This window comes from Phyllostomus discolor, chromosome 8 (assembly GCF_004126475.2).
Source record: "Phyllostomus discolor isolate MPI-MPIP mPhyDis1 chromosome 8, mPhyDis1.pri.v3, whole genome shotgun sequence".
NCBI classification, from domain to species: Eukaryota; Metazoa; Chordata; class Mammalia; order Chiroptera; family Phyllostomidae; genus Phyllostomus; species Phyllostomus discolor.
Window position 1 is genome coordinate 77,060,744 of NC_040910.2, and position 23,397 is coordinate 77,084,140.

Consider the following 23,397-nt stretch of genomic DNA (forward strand, 5'->3'; position numbering starts at 1 on the left):
TGCCGTTCCCGTCTCCAGGGTTCCCGCTCGGGCACTGAGCACTTCCACAGGGAGGCTGGCACGCGACCAAACTCGAGACGCGCAGCTCATCACAGTCGATGAAAAACTGGATGGAGCTATGACATTGAAGAGAGGAAGGTTCCAAAACCCAAGTCCAAGTCTTAACGGTGCAAACTTCTCTTGGAACAAAAGAACAAGAGTATCGACAAAATAGACGGGCACCACTCAATCTCTGCGAATCAAGTCAGCTGTGTTGTATTTATAGTCCGTGTATAATACATCTCTTCATCTCCTAATAAATTTGACCTTTCAACTACAAAAAAAAATCTATGAAACTTTACTGGTTTCTGTAAAACAAAGATAACAGAAAAGGAGAAATATTTATAGAAATATGTACAGACCAGATTTCTAGATAGGAAAACTCAATATAGTTATTATTTTATAAATTCAGTACAAGTCCACATTTGTTTCTAATAATATTTGCAGAAAAACAATGAAATAATTATAAATATCATATAGAAGAATGAATAAATAGGCAAGCATAACCAAGGTTTTTTTTGAGAAAGAATTTGCACTGCCAGGTATTAAAATATATAAAGTCACAACAACAACGAAAAAAGTGATAGTGGAGGAAAATAGAAAAACAAACAAAAGAAAAAAAAACAAAAACAAAAACACAGGCCCTAGCTGATAGCATCATCCCGATACACCAGGGCTGTGGGTTCAACTCCTGGTCAGGGCACATGCGAGAATCAACCAATGAATGCATAAATAAGTGGAACAAAAAATTAATGCTTCTCTCCCTCTCTCTAAAAATCAATTAAGTAAAACACAGAAAGCCTGGAAGCTAGTATGTTTGCACAGTATAACAAAAGTAACATTCAAAATCAGTTGGGGAAAGACAGGTCATATCTAAGACCAAAACCTAGAACCTGGTAACTCCTAGTTACTGCACCCGGGAGGCTAAGGGATAAGGGGGGAGGGAGGCGTTTTTTGCCTTTTGCATCTTTTGAATTTTAAACGACATGATGATAAAGGATATTCAAAAATAAATTTAAATTTAAAATCCAGTTGGTGGGGAAAGAAACTACATGGAAAGAACTGGTTAACAAATTGGAAAGAAATAAAATCAGATATGGTCTTATCTCACACCATAAACCAAAATAAATTTCAGTTGAATCAGAACTGAACACAAAAGAGAGCACTGAATGAAAAAGCTGAAACCAAATAAAGAACCAAAAGGAGATGTAGGTGAATATTTATCTGACCTTGGGGTGGGGCAGAACTTTTAAACCCAAAAGCAAAGGAAGAAATCATGAGAGGAAAGGACTAATGGACTCTCCTGATGCCCAGGCGGCCGTCACAAACGCTGTAGAGACTGGGTGACTTAAACAACAGATACTTCTCACACTTCTGCAGGCTGGAGAGTCAAGATCAAGGTGCCAGCAGATTCGGTTCGGTGTGTGGACTCCTCCCAGCTTACAGACAGTGGCCTTCCTGCCATGTGCTGGCACAGCCTCTGCTTGGTGCTCGCAGACGAGAGAGTCAGGGAGCCAGCTCTCTGGTGTCTCTCCCTCCTCAGGGCACTAACCCCACCATGAGGGCCCCACCCTCACGGCCTTTCCTAACTCTACTACCTGCGAATGCTCCCTGTCCAAATAGCATCGCATTTGGGTTATAGCTTCAACATTTGAATTTTCAGAGAACACAAACATTCAGTTCACAATACCACATATAGATTAGAAACTTCCCTATGTTTAAAACATAATAGAAAAACGAACAGAGTTGAGAAAAATGTGTTATACAAGTCAACCAATTACTCTTATGGATAAGTAAACATATTAAATAAAATGCAGGTTATAAAATCACTTATATAGAATGACCTCAATTTTTAAACATTAAACAGTAGTTACCTCTAGAAGTTGGGAATCACAGATTTTAATTTTCTTCTTTTTTGTGTGTGTATTTTCTAATGTTTCCACAATGAACATGAATTGCTGTTATAATTTTTTTAAATGACCATTATTTTTTAAAGATTTTATTTATTTATTTTTAGAGAGGGGGAGGGAGGGAGAAAGAGAAGGATAAAAACATCAATGTGTGGTTGCCCCTTGTGCCTCCCCTACTGGGGACCTGGCCTACAACCCAGGCATGTGCCCTGACTGGGAATCAAACTGGAGACCCTCTGATTTGCAGGCCAGCACTCAGTCCACCGAACCACACCAGCCAAGGCAGAAAAACAACCATTATTTTTAAGAAGTGTTATGTCACAGTCAAGCAACACTGGGGCAGAGAATCCAATTCCGCCAAACGCTAAAGACGGTTGACGAGCCAGGTGCCCGGCCCAGCCCAGAGTCTGAAGGCATGACCCACATCACCCTAGGAAGGAACCCCTCAAAAAGGTGAGCACTTCTCCCCAGAGGAGGCCGGCACGATGGGGATCTTGCACCTGTGAAAAACCCTGCCCCGTGGGAAAGGGAAGACTTTTTTGAGATGGCTCCACAGGGACAGAACAGACTCAGAGGCAGAGCAATAGAAGCAGAGAACAGCTCAAAAGAGGGAAGAATTTCTGCCTGTGTGAGCTGTCCCCAAATGTAAAACACCATACGTATAGTGAGTCCGCTGTCACGGCCCATCCACAACTCCAAGACGTGCTGAGGGACGTGTCTTGCTATCAGGAAGAGGGTTAAACTAGACAGCAAATTTTTGAAATCTTCATCTGAAGACATGCTTATTGATTTTAGAGAAAGGAGGAGGGAGAAAGAGAGGGAGGGAAACATCCATGTGAGAGAGAATCATCAGCCAGTGGCCTCCTGCACCTGCCCTGACCGGCACCAAACCTGCACTCAGGCACCTGCCCTGACGGGGAACTGGACCAGAGACCCTTTGGTTCATGCGACAATGCCCAACCGACTGAGCCACACCAGCCAGCCAAAGTTAGACATTAATTTTTAATGTATTTTCCCCTTAATTTAAAAGACTGTACACTGACTTTAGTCCTTGACTTCCGGCAAGATGGAGGACTAGGTGGACGCACCGTACCTCCTCGTACAACGAAGATTAGAAAACCAATAATTTACAACAATAATTTACTATCAGAATAACACCCCGATCCGGCAGAGGATTTATCTGAATGAAAGTCGGGCAGCCAAGAAGTTGAAGTAGACTCGTTCATCCGGACTGGTAGGAGAAGACGAGCCGGGTGGGCGGGCGCGGGGCTGGCTCAGGTTGGTGGCGCGGAGGTCGGGGGAAGGTTTGGCGCGAAATCGGTGCAAAAGCCATCCGGGGGCGCAAGAAGGCAGCGGTGATCCCTGAGTACGCAAGCTGCAACTGGCAGACCCAGTGAAGCAGCGATTGTGGACCAGGGCAGAACTCTCGGCCCGGAAGCCCAGACAAGGGTCTGAGTCCAGGGGAACGGAACTACCGCCATTGTTTTCTCCCATCCCACTCCCGCCCCGCCCTGCCCCCACATATAACGTCACAATCTAGCGCCTGGGGTGCCCAGCCCCGGTGAGCACCTAAGGCTCCGTCCCCCACCATAACAAGAGCAACCAGACTGAAAAAAAAAATTTAAAAAAAGGAGAGATAGGGGAAAAAAATATGTTTTCAACAGAGCAGATCAGTCCCCCAGGACTCATCCTTTTGAGTGACCAAGAATTAGCCAATCTATCAGATGCGCAGTTCAAAACACTGGTGATCAGAAAGCTCATGGAACTGATTGATTTTGGACGAAATTTAGATGAAAGGATGCAGGTTACCATAAAACAGATGCAGGAAGACACGCGGAGGAGAGCCAATAGTGAAAGGAAGGAATATGAGTCTCAAAACAATACAGTGGACCAGAAGGAAGATAGAATCAACCAAGCAGGAAAGCATGATGAAGTAAGAATTCAAAAAATTGAGGAAAAGATTAAGAGCATCCAAGACACCTTTAAACGTTCCAATATCCGAATTATAGGGGTACCAGAATCAGAAGGGGAAAAGCAACAGATTGAGCACGTATTTGAACAAATAATAAAGGAGAACTTCCCCAATCTGGCAAAGGGAACAGTCTTCCAAGAAATCCAAGAAGCTCAGAGAGCCCCAAAGAAGTTGGACCCAAGAAGAAACACACCAAGGCACATCATAATTACATTAGCCAAGGTAAAAACGAAGGAGAGAATCCTAGAAGCAGCAAGAGATAAGGGGACAGTCACCTACAAAGGAGTTCCCATCAGATTGTCAGCTGATTTCTCCAAAGAAACCTTACAGGCAAGAAGGGGCTGGAAAAAAATATTCCAAGTCATGAAAGACAAGGACCTACATCCCAGATTGCTCTATCCAGCAAAGCTCTCATTTAGAATGGAAGGGCAGAAAAAGTGCTTCTCAGATAAGGTCAAGTTCAAGGAGTTCATCATCACCAAGCCCTTATTTTATGAAATGCTAAAGGGACTTATCGAAGCAAAGAAGAAAAAGAAAAGACATGTATAGTAAAAGGACAGCAAACTCACAAATATGAACAACCACACCTAAAGCAAAACCAATAGAAACTAAGTAAACAATTAGAACAGGAACAGAACCACAGAAATGGAGGGCACATGGAGGGTTAGCAGCAGGGGGGTGGGAGGAGGAGAGAGGAGGAAAAGGTATAGAGAATAAGTAGCATAGAATGTAGGTTGAAAATAGATAGGGGGAGGGCAAGAATAGTACGGGAAATGTAGAAACTAAAGAACTCACAAGTATGACACATGGACATGAACTAAAGGGGGAAATGTGGTGGGAGGGGGGTACAGGGGGGAGGGGAGAGAAGGGGGGAAATGGGACAACTGTAATAGCATAATCAATAAAATATATTTTTAAAAAAAGACTGTACACTTACAATGATTTGAGGTACATAAATTACATACCCATAAAATTATTTTTTAAAAATAAAATAGCACAGAGAAGGCTAAATTTCCCTTCAATCACCCCTCCGCGCACACACACACACATGCAGCCCTAGTCCCTGCCCCCTTCCCTAGAGACAATAGCTACTTTATGTGTGGAATGCATTTTTCTACACCTTTCTATATGCTTTTATGTAGGTGTATGTTATATATACCTGTATTCATATAAAGTATGTACATCACATATTTATCACTTTGAAACTTGTTTTCTTCATCTTACAAGATGAATCTTAGAGATTCATCTACATTATTATATAAAGAGCTAACGAATTTTTTCAAGTTGCATAGTATGCCCAGGTACGAAAATGTGAGTTTACGTAACTGTCCCGCCCCCAGCGGACGCTCCAACTGTGCAGCACCCACCACTGCAAACTGCCAGAGGCTGTCCAGGGCGCCCACCTGCGCGCACACACCAGGGCTTCTTACCAGCAGACCCTGCCTGAGAAGTGGAGTCCCTGTGTCATAGGACAGATGCTTTTCAAAAAAAAATTTAAGATTTTATGTATTCATTTTTAGACAGAAAGGAAAGGAGGGAGAAAGAGAGGGAGAGAAACATGAATGTGTGGTTGCCTCTCGCACGTCCCCTACGGGGGACCCGGCCCGCAACCCAGGCATGTGCCCTGACTGGGAATTGAACCTGCAACCTTTGTTCCCAGGCTGGTGCTCAATCCACTGAGCCATACTGGCCAGGGCTGCATTTTTTATTTTAATGAGTCCTGCCAGAATACGGGGATGTTCCCTTCCAAGCCTCAACTCCCATGGCTTTATAAAATCTGATCCCTGTGAAGTTTCTTCTTGTCGATCACAGCCCAGCATTTTGGCTTACCTGGCATCTTCTGAGCTTTGCTTCTATGCCATCACTCTTCCTTACTACTCAAATCATAGTCCAACAATGAGACGGGCTGCCCTGGTCCCTGGCAGCATCCAAGCACAGGCCAAAGGGCCACCTACCCTGGCTACTCACTGAGGGGACTCTTGAATGGGGTGCAGGCCCATTTAACCCAAAGATGCTGCATCTCTGTGAAGCAAAAGATGAGGGAATGAGGAGGGTGGGGGCTGAACAAGAGGAAACTTTACAAACCCTGTCATGAACCTAACTGCTTGGATGGGCCAGACCCAAAGGTGAAAAGCACCAACACATAAACTAGGTGTGAGTGGGGGTGGGGGGGGCAGGCAGGGCTGCGTCTGGACGATCGTTATCCAGCGAAACCCACCACCACCGTCGTATCGATCCCACAGTGGCCACTGCAACGCCCAACTGATTAACTGTCCACAACTTCCTGAGTGCTTTCACACCAGGAGCTAACTCCATTATCTGAGATCTTACATAAGGCACTTTCAGCGGCGTGTCAGTGCATGGGGAAGGAGGGGCTGCCCTCCCCTGAGTGCTGCCTACTTCCCAGGCTGGTGCTCGGTCCTTGAAATGCGCTGTTTGGCAGGCAGTGCGCTGCTGCTGGAGAGCCGAGCAGATCTGTGTGGATCTGTATTCTATCCATATTCTGCAGTTTCTCCAGGCCAGTGTGACTTCCCACAACAAGCAGAAGGCTAGACACATCACCTCCCTTACCCCCAGGCCTCACAGCAGGGAGAAAAGGGCAACTTCACGGACTCGGCAAAACCCAACTAGCCACCTCCTAGCTCAGGAAGCTGTCCCCAAACCCAAAGGAGCGGAGGGGGCCAGGAGGAAACCAGAACTGACGCTGGCCCCACTCCCACATCCCCGGAGCTGTGTCCTGCCAGAGCCGAGTGCTCACCCTCACGCCACCTCCCACCTCTCTCAAGAAATCAGACTCCGGGCGCACTGACCAGGGCCCCAGCACAGGGGCCATGAGGAGCGCCCGTCCTCATGGCCCAGGTGGGGCGTCACTGCTGCCTTTCCCCTCGCACAGTGAATTTCATTACAGGGTGACACACACACACAGAAAAGCACACGAATTAAAACCGATGAATTTAGAGACTTCAGGCCAAGATGGAGGCATGGGTAGACACACTGTGCCTCCTCGCACAACCAAAACAAGGACAACAACAATTTAGAAACAAAAAACAACCAGAACCTACAGAAAATTGAACTGTATGGAAGTTAGACAACCAAGGAGTTAAAGTAGACACATTCATCCAGACCGCCAGACCGCCAGACTTCCCGACCGGTAGGAGGGGCGGAGTTGGGCGGCTGGGCGGAGAGGGGTCGCGGCAAAAAATAAGCGGTGTCTGGTGGACCCTGGGTGTGCAAGGCAGCAGCAGGCAGACCCTGCAAGGTGTCAGACTGTGAAGGAGTGCGGCACACGAGGCGGCTGGTGGACCAGGTGGTCCCACATTCATATGCAGATAAACCAGGTGAAACTGGGCAGCAAGACAGACCACACAACCCAGGGTCCCAGAGCTGGGAAATAAAGTCTCAAAACACTGATTGAAAACACCTGTGGGGGCTAAGGTGCCCAGAGAGACTCCCAGCCTCACAGAAGAGTTCGTTGGAGAGACCTACAGGGTCCTAGAACGTACACAAACCCACCCACCCGGGAATCAGCACCAGAAAGGGACCAACTTGCTTGTGGGAAGTGGGGGAAGTGACTGAAAGCCACCAGAGGGCCAAGCAAGCACCATTGTTCCCTCTCAGACCCCTCCCCCACATACAGCACACAACCCAGCAACTGGGTTGCCCTGCCCTGGTGAACACCTAAGGCTCCGCCTCTCACTATGTAACAGGTGTGTCAAGACAAAAAAAAAATTGCCCAAATGAAAGAACAGATCAAAGCTTCAGAAAAAATACAACTAAGCAATAAAGAGATAGCCACCCTACCAGATACACAGTTCAAAACACTGGTAATCAGGATGCACACAGAATTGGTTCAATTTGGTCACAAATTAGATGAAAAAATGAAGGCTACAATAAGTAAAATAAAGGAAAATGTACAGGGAATCAATAGTGATGGGAAGGAAACTGGGACTCAAATCAATGGAGTGGACCAGAAGGAAGAAAAAAACATCCAATCAGAAAAGAATGAAGAAACAAGAATTCAAAAAAATGAGGAGAGGCTTAGGAACCTCCAGGACATGTTTAAACTTTCCAGCATCCGAATTATAGGGTACCAGAAGGGGAAGAGGAAGAGCAACCAGTGGAAAACTTATTTGAACAAATAATAAAGGAGAACTTCCCCATTCTGGCAAAGGAAATAGACTTCCAGGAAGTCCAGGAAGCTCACAGAGTCCCAAAGAAGTTGCACCCAAGGAGGAATACACCAAGGCACATCATAATTACATTACCCAAGATTAAAGAGAAGGAGAGAATCTTAAAAGCAGCAAAAGGAGAGAGTTACCTACAAAGGAGTTCCCATCAGACTGTCAGCTGATTTCTCAAAAGAGACCCTGCAGGCAAGAAGGGGCTGGAAAGAAGTATTCCAGTTATGAAAGTCAAGGACCTACATCCCAGATTGCTCTATCCAGCAAAGCCTTCATTTAGCACGGAAGGGCAGATAAAGTGCTTCTCAGATAAGGTCAAGTTAAAGGAGGTCATTATCACCAAGCCCTTAGTATATGAAATGTTAAAGGGATTTATCTAAGAAAAAGAAGATGAAAAACATGTACAGTAAAATGACAGCAAACTCATAATTATTAACAATCACACCTAAAACAAAAACAAAAACAAAGTAAGCAAACAACTAGAACAGGAACAGAACCACAGAAATGGAGATCACATGGAGGGTTAGCAACAGGGGAGTGGAAGGAAGAGACAGGGGAAAAGGTACAGAGAATAAGTAGCATAGATGGTAGGTAGAAAATAGACAGGGGGAGGGTAAGATTAGTATGGGAAATGTAGAAGCTAAAGAACTTATGACACATGGATATGAACTAGAGGGGGGGAATGTGGGTGGGAGGGGGTGTGTAGGGTGGAGGGGAATGAAGGGGGAAAATGGGACAACTGTAATAGCATAATCAATAAAATATATTTTAAAAAGAAAATAAATAAAATCAATAAACAAAGAAGAACAAAAACAAAAAAACGATGAATTTGGAGAATAGGGACACGCTTATGTGGCCGATGCCCAGATGAAGAAGCCCAACATTGCCCCCGAAGCCCTGCTGGTGCCTGCGGGACCCACTGCTCTGACGCCAACACCTTGCATTCACTTTGCCTTTTGTGCCCTTCGCCAAAATGGAATCCTACAGCACAGGCTCTTCGTCACCTGGCTCCCGTGCACAACAGGGCTTGTGTGGTTTGTCCATGTCGTTCTGTGTGGCTGTCCATCTTCTTTCTCACTGTGTCAGGGAGTTCTATAGTGTGTCTCCACCCCAGCGTATTTGCTCATTCTACTGCCGATGGGGGCTGGGCGACTTCCAGTCTTTGTCTGTTACACTCCGGACCCCTAGGAACAGTCTAGTGCTCCCACTTCACGGCAGGCTCTTGCCCATCATTAGATGTAAAAAGTTGAAACCTATTGCTTTAAGCCTCAAGTCTTGAGAAAGCCAATCTGCCCCACCTCTGCAATTTTTCCTTCCTCCCTTCCTTCTTTCCTTTTTAGATGATTTTATTTATTTTTAGAGAAAGAGGAAGGAAGGAGGAAAGAAAAGGAGAGAAACATCAATGTGCAAGATATACATCGATTGGTTGCCTCTTGCATGTCCCTACAGGGACCCAGCCCGCAATCTAGACATGTGCCCTGACTGGGAATCAAACTAGTGACCTTTCGGTTTGCAGGCTGGCACTCAATCTACTGAGCCACACCAGCCAGGGTTACCCTTTCTTTAAACACAGTCCCTCCAATAATATAAAGAGCATTTTTGGCCATAGAAGTCAGGCTTCCTAAGACAAAAGCCCTATTCTACCACCTCATTGCTGTGTGTCCTTGGGCAAGCATCTAACCTCTCTGTGCGTGTTTCCTTACCTGTAAAATGGAAATAAAAACAGCATTTCTAAGTTCACTTGGCTGAAGATTAAACATGGAAACAGTGCTTGCACATAGTAGGCACTCATCGACTCCCAAAGGCACCCTGTCTTTCTCAGCACTCGAGGATCCGTCCTTTGGGTGGCCCCTGCCAAAACAGCTTAGCAAGGCCCTCCCCCAGGAGATAGAAACTGCAGACAATCTCACCACCTCCAACTGGAGCAGAGCTGTGTCGGAAAGCCAGCCCACCACCCGGGCCCACTCCCTCTCCCTCTGCCCTGCAGGCATCCAGGACGCCTGGCAGCATGGCTGCTGTCTTTTTACCCACAGGGCACTGGATTTCACTCAAAACGTGACCTACACCAGGGGCACCCTTCTGGGTCATTATTAATGGTGTGCCAGCAGCCCAGTAACAAGCTGCAGGGACACCAACAGTGCCCAGAAATTGCTGCTTGGAAAAAAAAAAACAAAACAAATGTTTTAAACATCCATGCAAAAGGAGAGTGAAGTGGACTATTTCTTTTTTTTTTAGGTGACAAAGATGGAAAAAGCCCCTGGAAGCATGAAGTGTGGGGACCTAAGAGCGAGACTGGGGCCTCGCACTACCGGTTGCCATGGCAACTGTATTTCACAGCAGGAACTCATTTTCATATGACAGTGACCTGTGGAGGAAAGAGAAGGACAGCTCCTACAGAAACTTAGTCGAACAGTCTATTGGGGTGGGAGGATTGATTTTGTTTACCAAAAGATCCATTTAAGAGTGCCTTACGGGGCCCTGGCTGGTGTGGCTCGGTGGATAGAGTGCCGGCCTGCAAACTGAAAAGTCACTGGTTTGATTCCCAGTCAGGGCACGCAGGCCAGGTCTCCAGCTGGGGGCAATTAATGTTTCTCTCCCTTTCTTTCTCCCTCCCTTCCCCTCTCTCTGGAAATAAATCAATAAAATATTGCTTCTTTTTAAAAAGTTCCTTACAGGACAGATATGACCTGAGGATCCCCTAGCACACAGGTGGCAAACACAAGACCCTCGGGCCAAATCCCACCCTCCACCTTGTTTTATCTGGCAGCAGCGCCGAGCTCCTTGCCCCTAGTCAAGCAGTTACGTTTATACAGTCCTAAAATTACATTCGGCCCTTTGAAGGCAACCTCAAGGCTCACGTGGCCCCTGGTGACAATGAGTTTGCCACCCTTGCCCTAGGGATTCTCTGTTGCACAATTCTTACTTAAGACACACACACACACACCCGAGGCTTGGCCTGTTTTGAAGCCCTCTGGGGTAGATGTCACTGGTCCCACCATTAACCATCTGTGGATGTCACAGCGTCCCTGAGTCACTGGCCTCAGCGCTAACCATCTGTTCGGTGACAAAGTCCCTTCCTGGAGTCCACTGGAGCCCCAAGCAACCCATTGACCAAGCCACCAGGACGCTGCACACCGGGGCCAAGTGCCAAGAGCACCGGCAACACCCTCCTGTCTGCTATGCCCACCGACAAGCTGTGTGGTTTGGGCAGGTGTGTGGATCTCGCCAGGTCTGTGTCCTCATGGGCAGAAGGAAGACAATAATCATAGATAGCATCTACCCTCCGGGCATGGGGAAGATAACACGCAGGAGGGAACACCCGGAAAATCAGCACACGCCCTACATGTTAACAACCACTCCATAAACAGCTGCTATGATTAAGAGCTAGAAAAGTAACTCTCACACCCCGATCTGATTGGAAGCTAACCACAGAGAACAAACTGGTAACTGGGGTGGCACACACTGTAATGAATCCATCAACAGGCCCAGCAGGAGTGCAGACCAGTGGGAACCTGGAGGGCTGGAACAGTCCAGCAGGGAGCTGGAGTTTGAACCAGACTCTGAAGGATGATGGGAGATGTTCTTGAAGGTTTGGGGGAGGGAATTCCTAAACTGGACATCTACCAGGGCCCCTGTCCTGGGGAGCCAGGAGAAAGGCAAGAAGAGCCTTCAGTGACACAAAGGGACCTGCGATCAGCAGACAGACAGCTATTACGTGCACGGTGGAGTGAGAAGGCCAAGAAAGGGGCCCCCAGCGCAGCTGCGAGAGGCAAAACCTTCCCAGGGCAAGTGGCTTCTGAGCTGGGTCCCAGACGGTGAGGGCAAGAGGGCTGGCCATGGAAGTGAAGGAAGTAGATGCCGGACAGGAAATTGGGTCTGAAGACTGAGGCCACGTGACCGAGGAGCCACGGAGGCATATAAATGAGCTGGCCTCGTGTGGGAGGAAACTCCGAGCTTCTGAAGATTTCTCAGTGGAGAGGGTTCAACCACGGGGTAAACGCAATAGTCAGGGACCGTGAGGCTAGAGGCAGCACGCCAAGTGGGTTGTGGGGGCTGGGGGGATTCTGGCATCAGAGAAACCAGCTAAGGGGGTCTCTAACTCTGGCCTGAGATGTCCAAGGTCAGGGAGAGGCAGAGACACTTCAGGAAAAAGTGAATGTGGCAGAGCAGGAGGAAACTAGTGCTGAGCGAGTGAGGGCAGCTGCCCAGAAGGAGTAGGCCGGCCCTAAACATGCTGCATGTAGGGTGTCACTGGACACCCACGGAGCCAGAACTTTAGCTGGACCCCAGAGGGAGAGCTTCCTGAGAAGCTAACCACGGGGCCTCACAAAATGCACCAGGAAAGAGAGAAGAGGAGAAGGAAAGTGGAGAAATAAGACCAAAGCCAGGAGGGAGGAGTGCCCCAGAAACCACAGCAGAGAAGGTGACAAAGAGGATGCACACACGCAGGGGTCTGGGCAGATGGACAAGTGGACAAAAGAACAGTGTTTGGAAACAAGGTGACTTTCAGGGAAGCAGTTCCAGCGAAGTGGCGGGACTGGCAGCCAGGCTGTGGAGGGTGAGCAGAGGCCGGGACCCGGAGGCAGGCGGCAGGTGCAGGGCACTGGACAGTGGGAAGGGGACAGGAAGCTATGGCTCCCATGCATGTTCACTTCGCCCAGGAGATGGGAGGCCAGTGGATGTCAGAGGAGGATGGAGGGACATGAAGACCTGGTTAAGGGCACAGTCTCTCAGGTGTGAGGGTGGGAAGGGACAGAGACCGGACTGCATCCCTGGCTCTGCCAAGGCTCTTCCCAGGGTGACCAGGGACACCCCCTGACTCCTCCAGCCCTCAGACGGCTGGGAAGCCCAAGGGCTCTCATGCAGCTTCACAGGTAGCCTGATCACTCACATAAATCCCCCTGGTCCTGAACCTCACTGAGGATGGGCTTCCCCACACAGCACCTCAACTTTACAAACATCCTCTCAACTTCCTAATCAACCTCTGGGGGGTGGGGGAGGCCACCCAGATGGGAAAATCTGGTCCTCAGCTTCTGAACAGCCCCCGGGAGTGTGGGGGGGGGCGGGGGGGGGGACCAAATTCCCAGACTTCCCAGCAGAGCGCTCCCTGCCGCCCAAGAAAAGAGGCTTCTACCTTAACAGCGCCGGTGTCATGGGCACCACTGTGAGCCCAGAGCCTTCATGCCCAATGCACAGGATGGATTTCCACCCTACCCCCAAACCTTCTGCCTGTGCCTGAGTGGTTTTCAGGAAGACTGGAGAAAAAACCCGGGGCATGATTTTCAAGCTGAAAGTGGTGGGCAGGGCGAACGGAGGAATGGACAGTGAGAAACCCCTCCACCTCGCGCTCCCACACTCCTGGGCACCTAATCATGGGAGGAAGTTCAAATACGCAGGGCCCTGGCCGGCCACAGCGCCCCACGTCAACCAACTCGACTGCGAGATCCGCACCAAAGCTCAAGCAAGGGGCAGTGGCGCGCCGCCCCAACACGGGCGACCCCGGAGACACACAGGACGCTCCCGCCACACGTGCGCGCCCCAGCAGGCACTGGGTAAACATCGCACTTGTTGACTCGCTCGCCCGCAGGCTCACCCCAGCGCCGCCTGGTGTCCGCGGCTGCCTTTGCCGGCCCTCTCACCGCCCACTCCCCTCCCCCACTCGGCCACCCTCCCGGCCTCCACCTCGGAGCGCACGCTCCCCAGAGGGCCCCTGGCTGGGCTTCTGGCCAGACGCACAGTGCCAACCGTCCCGGGAGCCCGACCTAGGTGCTGTCCGCGCCCTGCCGGCCCGGGGCTCGCCCCCTCCCCGGCGCAAAGAGCTCCTAGTTCTCGTCCGCCGCGCTAGGGCCGCCCTGTGCGCCCTTTTGGCCCCCGCCATGGGTTCAAACGCACTCCCCAGCCCTCGGAGACTGCGCCCCGAAAGGGGTGAGGGGGTTGACCCCACTTTAGCCAGACTTACCTGCAGGTTCGGCCCAGCCGCCCGGCGCGCACCCTGGGCTGCCCTCTGGCGGCGGTCGCGGGGACCCAGGCGGCCGCCCCGCCCCGCCCCGCCCTTCTCCCACCTGGAACCTGTTGCCACCAGCCCGAGAACCCCGGCCTCTGGTCACCTGGTAGGCGGGGCCCCTCTGAGTGGATATCCTGAGCACCAAACGGGTCGCGACGGCCTCTTATAATCGGATACCAAACACCACTATCCTTTTCCCTAAGCAGCTTCAAGTCCTGACTTCCCGGCACTACAAGATCCTCAAGGCTCGTTTGTGTATTTCCTGCACTGGTCCTAAAATCGGCCATTTCTCTGAGGAGCCTGGCTTCCTTTTATTGGGGAATAGGATTAGAAACCAAGATCTGGGGGCTCAGTATTCTCTTTGCTACTGGACCCACTGGGTTTTATCATTAATGACCTACAGCAGGCCAAGGAAAGGTCTAGGTTCTGTAGTCACCTGAGGGCTTGTTAAATATGCAGAGACACGGGTTCTAGCGTTGAATCCGGAGGTGGGGCCTGGAATCACATTCAACATGTCCTCCCAAGGATTCGGACTCGCTCCAAGGTTGACCTTTCAGAAGGACCAGAAGTCCACAGTCAGAATGCCCCTAGGGGAAAATCTGTATCTGTTCTCTTCCCACACGTGCCAACCCCATCCCATATTGCCTCTGGTTCTTTTTTGGCCCAGTGAGCACACTGGGACAAGCATGCTGCTCGTTTCTGAGCCTCGAACAACCTGAGCAGGAGCAACCATCGGCTTCTACCTCCCTTCTGACAAAGACTCGCTCCCCCGCCAAACTTTAGTGGGTTTCTCTGACACCACTTCTTGACTAGGCTTCAACCTTGGCCTATGATAACTGCAACTGTCAACACAAACGATTTTGTCCACCCCCCAACACACAGAGGCTTGAAGGAAATAATCTAACACTGTTTCTGGCAGCCTAAGGCCGCAGTGTTCCTGTGATGGCCCAGCCCCACCTCCAGTTCCTATCTGAAAACAACTCAAAGCGTTCAAAAGAGTTTACCATTTGTTCCAGCCAACCTTTGCTGATAGGCCCCTGATTCCTGTATGTGCCCTGACTGGGGATTGAACCCACAACCCTGGTGCATCAGGACCATGCTCTGAGCAACTAACCTACCTAGCTAGGGCTCATTCTTTCTTTTTTAAAAATTTTATTTATTTATTTTTTTAGAGAGAGGGGAAGGTAAGGAGAAAGAGGGAGAGAAACATCAATGTGTGGTTGCCTCTCAAGCGCCCCCCACTGGGGGCCTGACCTGGCCTGCAACCCAGGCATGTGCCCAGGCCAATAATCCAACCTGTGATCCTTTGGTTCACAGGCCGGCGCTCAATCCACTGAGCCATACCAGCCAGGGCTCATTCTCCCTTTAAAAGGGCAAGTAACCTCTACACAGATCAGAATCAAGCTCAGTTCTATACTAAAGAAGTCTCTTTCCACGATGGCAGTGGTACTGAATAAAATGTCTTTATCACCATTAACTAGTGTCCATCTTTGTTTCTTCTTTAACACTTTTCAGGAATGTTCCCGGTGAGAGGGAGCATTGGAGTCTCCATCTCAGAACCAACAGGCCTCTGCACTCAAAGTTAAATAGCAGCCCACAGAGGCGAGCAGGAGTGCAGTTGTTCAGCTATTCTCCGACAAGGCTGGGATCTGGGACTTTCCCCTTGCTTAGGCAGGGAGGCAGCAGCGTAAGTCAACAAAAACTAATACAGGTAGAAACTTAGATCTTTGAATTCTGGAAATAGCCTGGAGGTATAGACACAATCAATTAGCATTCTAAAGGAAACTAAAGTCCAAAGAGAGCCCTGGATGTGTTTGCTCAGTTGCTGGAAGCATCTTCCCATACACCAAAAGTTTGCAGGTTCAATCCCTGGTCAGGACACCTAAGGAGGCAAGTGATAGATGTTTTTACCTCGCATTGATGTCTCTCTCTTCCCCTCTCACTCTCTCGAAATCAATAAGAATGTCCTTGGGTGAAGATTTAAAACAAAAACATCCAAAGAGCGGCTTCTCCATCCACACAGCACTTAATTACAGATGGCTCGGGGAAGGGGCTGTGCAAACTGAATCCGAAGTGGGCAGGTCCCAACATCCTGGAACTCACAGTGTGTGGAGACCCTCAGAGATGGCCCAGACATGAGTAACCGGTCATCACATGCAAGGAGCTCACACACCCCGTGTAGTTGCTTTCCATGCGTTATCTCACAGGCACCATTATCATCCCCATTTTGCAGCTCAGGGAACCAGGGCTCGGAACAGCTAAGCTTGCTCACCCAGGCTGCAGGGGCCCTGAAGGAGGCCAAGGGCCTGGTGCGGGCCGTTTGTCCGCGGCTACCCAGTGAATGACAGGTGTCATGTCAGTGCTCCCAGAGTCACAGGAAGGAAAATACTTCAGGAATACCCAGGCATCTGCCACTGGGCCAGGCTGAAACTGTCGCTGGATCTCTGTATTGTCGAGGCAGAGTCCTGAGGAAACCAGCCTCTGTGCTCACAGCTGGAACACGACCCTGACAAGGTGCCACCCTCGCTGGCGTTTGCAAATTGCATGATATATTCTGAAATCTGTGTTTTCAAGGGACAGATGTCATCCCTCAGGATCAGTCAGGAGTTGAGAATGTCTCATCACTGACAATGCTCCCAAGGTCACACAGCAAATAAGTAGCAGGACTAGGAGTCAAACCCAGGACTCAGGAGTCAGTCTGGCTCCTGAGCCCACACATGTGTGGAGAAGGAAGAGACTTCCCTCCACCCTCAAGGTCCTTCTGGCTAATGATCAGGTAGACATGAGACAAGTTAATAAGGGAAAATGACCAAATTTAAACATTTTATTTATTTATTTTTAGAGAGAGGGGAAGGAGGGAGAGAAACATCAGTTGGTTGCCCCTCATATGCGCTCCAACTGGGACCAAACAATAACCCAGGCATGGGCCCCGACCAGGAATCCAACCAGGGACCTTCCGATTCGTGGAATGACACCCAGCCAACTAAGCCACGCAGGTCGAGGCAAAATGACCGACTTTAATACATATGTGTGTGTGGAAACCCTGCGCACATGACAGAGTCGGAGACGCACATGCAGGAGAGGGTCAGAGACAGAAAGGGAACGTGGGCATGTGAGCCGTCCCGGGCCAGGGGTGAGGTGAGGTGCCTTGGGGGCTTCAGAGGGTCACTGCAGGGTGACAACAAAAGCAGATGTTTAGTAAGTAGAAGTTTGCCCTGCCCTGTAGTTAGGTCAAAAGAGCTTTACTCTCATGATCTGTTATTACGGTCAAGGTCCCTAATTCAAGTTCTTCTGTGTGGTTAGGGAGGGGCAGAAGTTTCTCTAGAGCCCTTTTCCAGAGCTGCCTTTGGTTTAAACAGCCCACATACCACAGAGGCGCACCTTGGGGTGTGAGCCCAGCCAGCAGTTGGGAACGTCTCATCACTGATACTGCGCCCAGGCCGTCTTGTCTGTTGGTCTGAAGTTCAAAGCAAAACAGAACAAAATGAAGTCTGACACTATATATGCACTGGAAACTATGCTGAATGTTTTTCAAATTATAGCTCATTTAATCCTCTCAACAACCCTACAATGTAAGTACTTATTATTATGACTACTTAAAAGATGAGAAAGCTGAGCACAGAAAAGTAATTGCCCAAGGTCACACAGCAAATAAGTAGCAGAACTAGGAGTCAGATCCAAGCATTCTAGTTCCAAACCCAGGCAAGTGTGGGAAAGGAAGAAACTTTCCTCTCCCCTCAAGGTTTTTTAGCTGGGACCTACCCGCAGAAGTGAACCCCCACAGGAGTAACCAGGACGTGACGCAGCCTACCAGGGTGGGGTGCTGGGCAGCTGGGTGGCTGCGCACCAGAGTGCCCACTGGGCTCCCTCGCCTGTAGGCCTTTGGTCACCCGAAGGAGTTCTGCAAGCCCCCGGCATCTTTTTTTTTTTTTTAAGATTTTATTTATTTATTTATTTATTTATTACAGAGAGGGGAAGGGAGGGAAAGAGAAAGAGAAACATCAGTGTGTGGTTGCCTCTCACACACCCCAGACTGGGGGCCTGGCCTGCAACCCAGGCATGTGCCCTGACTGGGAATCGAACTGGCGACCCTTTAGTTCACAGGCCAGCACAACCCACTAAGCCATGCCAGCCAGGCTGCCCCTGCACCTTCATGGTCAGTTTCTCCCTCTGGAACCCCAGCTTCTGCATGATTCAGGCGCAAGTCTGAAAGCTTTTTTAAAAAGATTTTATTTATTTGCTTTTAGAGAGAGGGAAAGGGAGGGATAAAGAGAGGAAGAGAAGCATCAATCAGTTGCCTCTTGTGTGTGCTTTGACCAGGGATCCAACCAGCAACCCTTTGCTTTGTGGATCTATGCCCACCAACTAAGTCACACAGGTCAGAGGTGAAAGATTTGTTTTTAAATGCTGAGAACAGGAGTAAAAAGATGAGTCCTTCAGCTAATTGGGTGGGTCAGTGGGCCCTCCCACCTTTTTCTGTGCTGTCTGCTCTGGCGGCCAACACACTAGGGAGTCCCCCAGGGAGCCCACCATAAGGTGGGGAATAGGAACCATGGAAGTGAAGCTGTGGCCTGTGGGAACCTGCGAGGGGAGAGAAAGGACAAAGAATCCCTCTGAGTTTGCTCCGTCTGCCACGACAAGTCCCACGGACTGACGGCTTAGACTATAGAAATGTACTCATCGTCCTGAAAGCCAGAAGTCTGAGGTCAAGGTGCCAGCAGGGTCGGTCTCTTCTGAGGCTAAGTTCCTCGGCTTTTGGACAGCCACCTCCTCGCCTCGTCCTCACACGGCCATCCCTCGGTGCCTGTCTGTGGCCCTGTCTCTTCTCATAAGGACACACTGGATTAGAGCCCACCCTAATGTCCTCATTTTAACTTACCACCTCTTTACAGACCCTGCCGTAAATACAGGTACTGGGGGTTAGGACTTCAATGTATGAATTTGAGAGGGACACAATTCAGTCCACAACAGGATCCTAAGGAAATGTACAGGCTGGAGTTAGGAGAGGTTTCACATTGCTAGGAGAAGATATTTTTAGACATACCAAAAAGTATGAAGAATAATGTCAAACATAGGGCGTGCGCATGTCCCCGCTGCTCAGCCCAAGAAATGGACCGTTTCCGACCCAGCGGAAGCCCTTCCCGCACGCCTCGCCGTCCGCTCCCCGCCCAGCCTCCAGAGGCGACCTTAGCTGCGAGTGGGCGCGTCTCCGTGCCCCACAGTTCTTTCCACTGTTGCTGCGTGCCCGTGCCTCCCCAGACACACACAATCCTGCCTGTGTGTGAGAGAGAGCGTGTTTTAAACTTTATGTGAATGGGGACATTCTCTGTGCTTTTTTTATTGAGAAGAAATTCACATAACATACAATTAACCATTTTAAAGTGATTCAGAGGCACTTAGTGCATTCACAACATTGTGTAACCACCGTCTCTTTTTAGTTGCAAAACATTTTCACCACTCTGTAAGAAAACCTCACGTCCACTGAGCAGTTCCTCCCCATTGTCCCCTCTCCACTCCCTGCAGCTGCCACTCCGCTCGCTGGCTGTGCATGTGCGTGTCTGTGCTCCTCTGTAACCTACTTTTCAAACCAATGCATATGCAAGAGATACATGCATCAGTTGCCTCTCACAAGCCCCCAGATGGGGACCTGGCCTGCAACCCAGGCCTGTGCCCTGACTGGGAATCGAACCGGTGCTTAATCCACTGAGCCACACCAGCCAAGGCTCAATTACAATTTTTTAAAAATTCTTACTTCAGTTGATGACTTATGAAACTTCTAAATATTCATTTTCAAATCAGTACTATACACATGTAGTAACAAAACTAACCACCAGAAAAGAAGATAGAGTGAAAACTAAGTGTCTTTTCCTCCTTCCAAAAAGACAACCACTTTAGCTGAAGTTGGTAAAGGGGGTCAAATGTAAGGAAACAGTAGACTAGACTTCAGGTGGAGAGCATGCGACAGAATACACAGATATCGAACTAAAACCTTGAACACCTGAAAAGTATATAATGTTATTAACCAATGTTACTGCCATAGATTTCATTTTTCAGCTAGAAAAAATGAGGAGGGCAGATGATGAGGCACACATACCATCTTAGGCTAAACAAAGGAAAGGGGGCTCAGGGCCTCCAGGCAGGGAGGCCAGTCGCAGGAAGGTGATGGTTGAGGCTGGGGAAGGAGGGCTGTTGAGTGAGGTCTGCTGCGCAGGATGAAGGCAGGGCCCTTGCAGAACTCACAGCTCTCCTCCTCCAGGTATGAGCGAGAGGACGTCTGTACCAGGGGGAAATTCCTTTGTGAATGTAAACTTCATTTACAAGAGGAAAACATGTGCCCTGTTTTTAGACCTCTTCCTGCACAAAATAATCTATACATCAAAGAGGCATATTTTGGGGTGGCCTATGCTGGTACCCTTCAGGATGAAGGCAGGCCATCTTGAAGGAGAGGGTTTCCTGGGGGAGAGAGCTGCAGGTGATCAGATGCCCTGAGCTGGGGGGAAACAGCAAGGAAGGAGTGAGGTGTGGCTGGAGGGAAGAGGAGGGGTAGGAGGTGTTAGCAAACTGTTTACACTGCACTGCACTCTCCTGCTTCACTACTAACACTCTTGGCCTTTGTCCTGATCAGCCTAAATCAAGCTGCTTCATTCTGTTTTAGAAGCTCTTGAGTAGTCCACTGTATGAAAATGGTGCACGTGATTTATTGAACTGGTTATAGGGTCTTTCTTTTCTCTTTAAGATTTTATTTATTTGTTTTTTAGAGAGGGGAAGGGACAGAGAAAGACAGGGAGACATCAATGTGTGGTTGCCTCTCTTGCGCCCCCTACTGGGAACCTGGCCCATAACCCAGGCATGTGCCCTGACTGGGAATCAAATAAGCAACCCTTTGGTTCCCAGACCAGCACTCAATCCACTGAGTGAGCCACACTAGCCAGGAGTTTTTTTCCTTGTTCTTCTAAAGTACCATGAGGTATACTGTGAAAATCAAGAAGTGATTGGAGTGGGTTTAAAAGGAGGAAAAATGAAGAGCAGGCCTGTTCTTAACAGTTGCAAAGCCCAGGGCAAGAGCAGAAATGGACGCCCACGTACCATATGTCTAAATGGTAAAAGTTATAAATTAAATTGACATACTGTTAAATAAAACATACACTATCATCCTACCTTGACAAATAGACCTTCATAACAATCTGGAAGGCCAGATTTGAATTTTGAATTTCAGGCTTGCAGGGGAACTCACTTTAGAGCTGCAATATGGCTCCAGCAGCAAAGGCGTCTGGGAGATGTTGAACTCTCTGTGACTGTTGAACTTTGTCTGACTGTTTAACTCTCTGTAACCTCGTTCTTGGCTGACTACCCCAAATGCCGCCCAGAGATGAATATCATGCCCCCAGGAAGGAGGTTAACGAGGTATAGTGCGAGTAACTGCCTGATGTTATCTTTTAACTTTTCTTTCAACTTAATGATACATTGTTCTCTTGGGGGGTCCACACAACTACCTGCCATCTGGTTTTGCTATTAACCCCTGCTATTTACTGCCTTTAAAAAAGGGAACCTGTTCTGGGAGGCGTGTGGATTCTTCCCAGCCTGTCACCACTACAAGCAGCTGCTTTGCTTGTGTATGTAATTTCTCCCAATAAAGCTCTTATGAATTTGAATAAGGCCATGTGTCAGTTCTTCAGAATCCATCCTGAATTTGGACTTTTGGACTTCCCCCGAGGCAGGCGCTCTGGAGCTCTGTGCCCAGCCCATGGCCTGCCCCGCTTTTCCCACTCCTAGCTCCATTCTGCACAGAGAAGACCTCTGAAGGCGGAGTTCTGGACACTTCAGCCAGCCTGTTGAGTTTCTGTCTATGCTGCTCTTGGCCTAGGGCTACTCAGGAAGATGAACTCAGGAGAGAGGCCCAGATGGGCCAGACTAGCAGGCTGGGGACATGTGAGCAAGAAATTGCAAGGTGCCAGGTACTCAGATTGTGGGCTAGATGTGGGGAGGTGGGAGATAGGCACTGGGTGGGCAGGACCCCCAATTCTGCAGACTTCCTGTCCCTTAAGGAGAAATACAGGTGACTCTGGGGAGTTAGAGCAGGGTTCTGCGGAGCCCAAGGTACACAGCAGGGTCCCCACTTGCCCAAGTCTAAGGCTGGTGCTGTTGAAGAGCAGACGGACTATCTGCTTTGGGGAAGAAACCGACAGCATGGAGAGAGAGGGGAGGACGGAGCAGAAAGCTGGCTGGCCAGCAGCCCAGCCAGCAGGGCTGCCCAGCTAGACTACCCCGGCTGAGCAGGCGGCAGGAAGAGGTGCCTACATCAGTGGTGGACCGAAGGGGGAACTTGAACCTTAGAGAGAAGGAAACCTCAGTTCTTACCTGCTCAGAACAATAACATCCAATTAGACCACAGGGACAGAGTTTAAACAAGGAAGATACAACAAATGGTGAAGATACTATGATCTCTTCTGCTGGTCAAGGAACATGACTGTAAAGTTGGCTGCTCTCCTGGCAAGGCTGGTAGCACTGGGGATGCAGATTCCAGGCCCAGCTTGGCGGCTCATGAGAATTAAGAGGCTGAGCAAGTCACTCCGTATCTCTCTGTTTCCTCATCTGTCCAATAGGGCTATTCTTGTCCAATCTCCTTCTACTGGCAAGAGATTTTATTCCTTGGCTGGATATGAAGTTTCTCTTTCAAAGCTCACTGGTTAACTCAGCATAACCTCGATGCAACCTTCACTAAAATTGGGAAGAGAAATCGTCAAGCTCCCACCTGTCAGATGAGCGTCCAGGCAAGGAGGACAGGCTGTGAGGGGAGGCAGGCCAGCCTCTCTCGGCGAGGGTGGGGAGGGACCGCCAGCACCTGTCTGTAAGCACAGAGTGAGCGGGGAACGACATCTGGAAAGTAAACCCTCGCCATCCCCACTAGTAGGTGGCCATTTGCACAGAGGACTTCTGTCACCTACATTTCACCTAGCTCCTAGGGACAGAAGCAGACAGGCAAGGGACAGGTTCCAAGGGCTCACTATATGCAGGCTGTGCTGGACACGTCACTGGAGGAGAGGTCTGAGGACCCACAGAACAGAAGGGGCCTTTACAGAGTAATGTGAGCGCACGTGCATGTGGGGGTTTCAACTCTAGTGACTGCTCTTACTGAGTATAAGAGGGCCAAACTTTATAGATCTGATGGAACCCCCACCAAAATTGCAGCAGGCTATTTGGAAAGAATAGACAAGATTTTTTTAAAAATGTATATGGAAAAGCAAGGGCTCTAGAATAGTCCAAACAATCATCAAAATGGTCAAAGGTGGT

The 23,397-nt window shown here is 49.2% G+C and overlaps 1 protein-coding gene across 3 annotated transcripts in view; it reads right to left on the bottom strand.

Annotated features, from left to right (window-relative positions):
- RPH3AL (rabphilin 3A like (without C2 domains)) overlaps positions 1–14,132 on the bottom strand; it is a 140,117-nt gene extending 125,985 nt beyond the window's left edge. For all 3 annotated transcript variants that reach the window (XM_036033288.1, XM_036033287.1, XM_036033284.1), the window contains exon 1: positions 14,062–14,132. The gene's annotated coding sequence lies outside the window, so the exon portion shown is untranslated. The remainder of the gene's footprint in view (positions 1–14,061) is intronic.
- Positions 14,133–23,397: the final 9,265 nt, after the last annotated feature.